The 4,402-nt window shown below is 47.8% G+C and overlaps 1 pseudogene; it reads left to right on the top strand.

Moving 5' to 3' along the window:
* The first annotated feature begins 344 nt into the window (after positions 1-344).
* Positions 345-551, top strand: LOC144494561 (U2 spliceosomal RNA; annotated as a pseudogene).
* The last annotated feature ends 3,851 nt before the right edge of the window (positions 552-4,402 follow it).

The raw sequence follows: 4,402 nt of genomic DNA, 5'->3' as shown, positions 1-4,402 counted from the left end.
CCCCCACTTTGCTCATGACCACCAGGCCCACGACCCTCATCACTGCAAGCCCTCTGATTTGCCCATCATCCCCCGACACTCGCACACCACAAAACCTTCAATCCCTACTCCCTCTAGGCAGTCATATTTTTCCTGATCCTGATTGAATGCAGAGCCCTGCCTTCGAGTTTGCACCACCCCACAATAACACCCCCCATTCATCTCATCACCTGCGCCCCCCCCTCCCCCTCCCCCTCCCCCTCCCCCTCCCCCTCCAATGCCTGGCACAGATCTATCTGGTTCTGTGATTTTCACCAACTCCACAGCATGGGGGAGAATTCCAGTTTCTGATTTGCTCTCGTTTTATCGCTTCTCGGCCTTTTGGCTAAGATCAAGTGTAGTTATGCGGATGCTGCGCTTGGTTGAGGCCATTGGGTTGCATTTAAGCTTCATTTTCATATGAAGCAATTTTTTAAAAGCAGCGTCTCAGCCTTTTGGCTAAGATGCAAATGAGATCAAGCCTTGGAGGAGGAATTCTCCGCCTACTCCAATCAGCTTGGCTCATGTAGATCAGGCCCAAGACAGGGTAGAGGATTGCATGCCCTGTCTTGTCAGCCTGGATCGGAAATGTCTCAACTTGTTGAGACTCTGAATTGGACTTGATTTGATTGAATTGGAAAAGTATTAAAAAAAAATCTGGATTACCGGGTGCGACAGGTGCATATATTTAAAAAATCAGCCCTTCATATGCCTTTTCTTCAACGAGACATTTCCATGCAACTCTTCATCTGCCCACTAGGTAGCATGTGAGAGCAGTCTGGGAGAAGTAGGTGCATGACAATAATTTCTCTTCCTGTGAGATATCGAGTCCCTGCACACACATTCCCTGAGGATATAATTTGGAGAATTGCCACAGCAATGCTACATCATCCCAGTCTGTGGCAATGTCTGTTGGAACACCAATACATTGTGCCTCTTAGCTGCCTGGTTGTAGTAGCTGTTTGAAACAGACAACGTTTGATGATTTGATCTTTTTAAAAAACAGCCAACTAGTAACATTAGATGTTTAATTAAAGAGGAGTAGATGCATCTAATTATTGGCAGTATTATCTGCATAGATCAGAAACTTTAAACAATAATTAGTCAATCTGCAAGCAGGATACTAAGAATCAATGGCTGGGATCTCTTCTCCAGTCTTCATACCTCCAAGGTCTGAGTTGATGCATTTGCATGTAACAATTGGATCAAGTAGATTTAGTTATGCGGAGTATCTGATTGATGGAAAAGTACAAAATGCTGGATGCGCTTAGCAGGTCAGCCAGCGTCTGTGGAGAGAAAATCAAAGTTACCCTTTCAAGTCAATGGTTTTTCAGAAAGACTCATGAATATTCTTGATGAAAAATCAATTTAATCCAGTCCGCTGCGATGGAAACCATGTTGGCCGAGTCCACGTGATGGCAGGAGAGGTCCCGCGTCAGTCTCCCAGTGGTGGCAAAATTTACTCCCTTTCAGTCAGAGGCCAGAAGCGGCTGACACGGGAAGCCTGACCCCGGTGGTGGAATATTCATTAGTCTAAATAATGAGCCAATTGAACTCCATTATCCTTGATCCCACCACTATTCAGTAATTGCTCGGGGATTAAATGGGAGATGCATGCAGAATTCACTCAGGAAATCTGTGGGCGGGGCTTATTCCCACCCGAGAGGCCAGCAGCATAGCATTGAGCGGGCCACTGCGCATGCGCCGATCTGCCAGCATGGAGATCGGCACATGCTAAATGGCCCAACTTTGCCGGCCTCCAGTTCATTGGCCAGCTTCGATTGTTGGCCAGCCCTGCAAATCCCATCGCTGGCCTTCTGAAAGCCTCCATCCCCTGATTGTTGGCCTCCAGGACCTCCCTGTGCCAGCCATTATGTCCCCTCACAACCCAGCCAGCCCTGATCTCCCTGACGCCCCCCCCCCCCCACCCCCCTCAGCCCCGATCTCTGCCCCACACCGACAGACCTGACCCGACCCCCCGGCAGCTCTGACCACCCCCCCCCTCCCCCGATGGCCAGCCCCGATCGCCATCCTCCCTCCCTCTACCAGTGATCCTAGTGCAGAGTGGCAGCAGGATACCCCCACCCCCACTGATCCCCCCAATAGGCTCCGCCTCAATAGGCCCCACCCCCTCTGGTACCTCCACCTCGGCACTGCCCGATGCCTGGTGGGCAGTGTCAATGTGCCCCTTTGGCAGTGCTAGGGGGCTAGGTTGGCACTGCCAGGCTGGCACTGCCAGAGGGCAACCCCCATTTACTCCCAAACTCGTGGGGGGGGCCTCAATGGCCTCTCTTCCCTCCCGGGGTCAGGTGAAAACCCCACTGGAGCAAACTGCTCCTGGCAGGGGGGGGCATTAGCAGGCCCAGAGACTGCAGTCTGGGGCCTGCTAATAAGATGTAAATGTGAACTTCAATATTAAAATCAGCTGCGTGCTGATTTATGGCGTGAAATTCTTGTTCACGGAGATTCTCAAAGGCTGTGACACTCAGCGGGAAGCCCGCAAAATGGCCTCTGCTGATGTCTCCCGGCCGCTGCATGACTAGAGCAGTGCAGCGGGCTGGAAGAATCACCCCCGTTTAGTGTAAACGGAAGAAGCCACGAAAAGGCAAATATGATTCAACGCTTTAGAAGCAGTGAATATAAAAGCGAGGATGTAAAGTGCTTTGGGATATTCTGCAATGATAGCGACACCAGTGAATGTTGAGACATTCTTCACAGTTGTACATCGGAAACCTGAGGAAGTCCTGACCTGCACATAAACACGGCATTTATATGGGCAGAATTACGCTGCCCAGGCCCCTCCCCATACGTCTGTAACACTGACCTTTGCTTCCTAGACTTGCCCAGAACTTACCCAGAAATTTACCCTGGGATACTCTCGCTGCTAATCACAGCAATAGGCCCTGGTTTGACAGTGATTAACAGCAGGAACTACAAAAGGCTTCAAGAAGGTAAGTAGTGAAGGATTGTTCAGGTGGGTGACATAACAAAGACAGTTGGATCAGTAAGCAGGGAAATTAGAACGTTTTTCTTCAGACAGCATTATTCGAACATGAAATACATGAAATTGGCTGCTCAGGCAGGATTGTCATTATGAAAGGGAATTGGATAATTATATGGAAAAGAATAAAATAAAATGATACCGTGAAAGATCAGAGGAGACTGCTCCAATTAAGGACCTACCATCAGCACGCACAGGATAAATGATCAGGTCTGCTCCTTCTGTGCAATAATCCACAATAATTTGCAATGAGTGAGGTTTTTAGATTTTGGAGGACACCTTTCTGGGCCAGTTTCTCAAAAATATGTGAGCCAGCGACTCCCAAGAGTCCAATTTTCACCCCCCTCCAAACCCCAACTCACCCCCATCGTCCAAGGTAGGCATTATGTCTCTTAAACATGCTAATTGGAAGCCTAATGGTTGTTTTAGAGTCTCCATTACCAGATTCAGAGTAAAACATGTTCCACCCAGTTGTTCTAATCCTACGTCAGTCTCACCAGCAGTACCGATGGGGATTTTGCGTTTCAGCCAGTCAAACTTCCCAAAGCTCCAACCAGGGGGCTGCATCGGTGACATCTGTTTGTCACCCAAAGGTTTCATGTGGAAAGGCCTTGGGTCAACATCTCCGTGCATGTGTTCCAGTCATCTCGCCAACTAACAGGGTTGATTTCCTGCCAAAAAGTAATTTCTCCATCTTTGGCTTTTTGGGGAGTAGCCCAGTGAGCTCTTCCTGCATGAAATTACACCAGGGCACGGCTCATGGTCAAGGCTTCACATCAGTGGCATTGATTTATGGATTGTGCTCTGGGTAAGTCACCTGGGATCAGATGTGTAAGCCCCCAACTTCCCAGTTTTGTGGATGACAACTCTCACCACACTGCTCCAGATAAACGTCATGAAACAGCGAGGAGGGGCTTTGACCTGCATATTTCACCTGGGAGACAAATCCATTTACACATAATTTTAATCAGAGATTATTCACCTTTCAAAACATAAAATATTTAATATTCATCATTGATTGGATCTGTTATTCATATTAAATAACCAAGTGAAATCAAAATATTGGGATGGGTTTCAGTTATCTTTATCATTCAATGGTAGTTGACAATTTCATCCTTAGTTTAAATCTACAATTATCCAATATATTTGAAAGAATATCTGCATTTATATGTAGTTATCAGTGAGAATTAACAAAAAATAACCAATTCAAGGAATGGACCTCAGGAAGTTAACCATGGCACCACGGTGACACAATGGTTAGCATTGCTGCCTCACAGCGCAGGGACCCGGGTTCAATTGGGTGACTGTGTCTGTATGGAGTTGGCACATTCTCTCCCGTGTCTGCATGGGTTTCCTCCGGGTGCTCCGGTTTCCTCCCACCCT

The sequence above is a fragment of the Mustelus asterias genome, chromosome 5, assembly GCF_964213995.1.
Source record: "Mustelus asterias chromosome 5, sMusAst1.hap1.1, whole genome shotgun sequence".
Classification (NCBI taxonomy): Eukaryota; Metazoa; Chordata; class Chondrichthyes; order Carcharhiniformes; family Triakidae; genus Mustelus; species Mustelus asterias.
The sequence above is the reverse complement of the archived record's forward strand: the minus strand, read 5'-3'. Positions and strand labels throughout refer to the sequence as shown.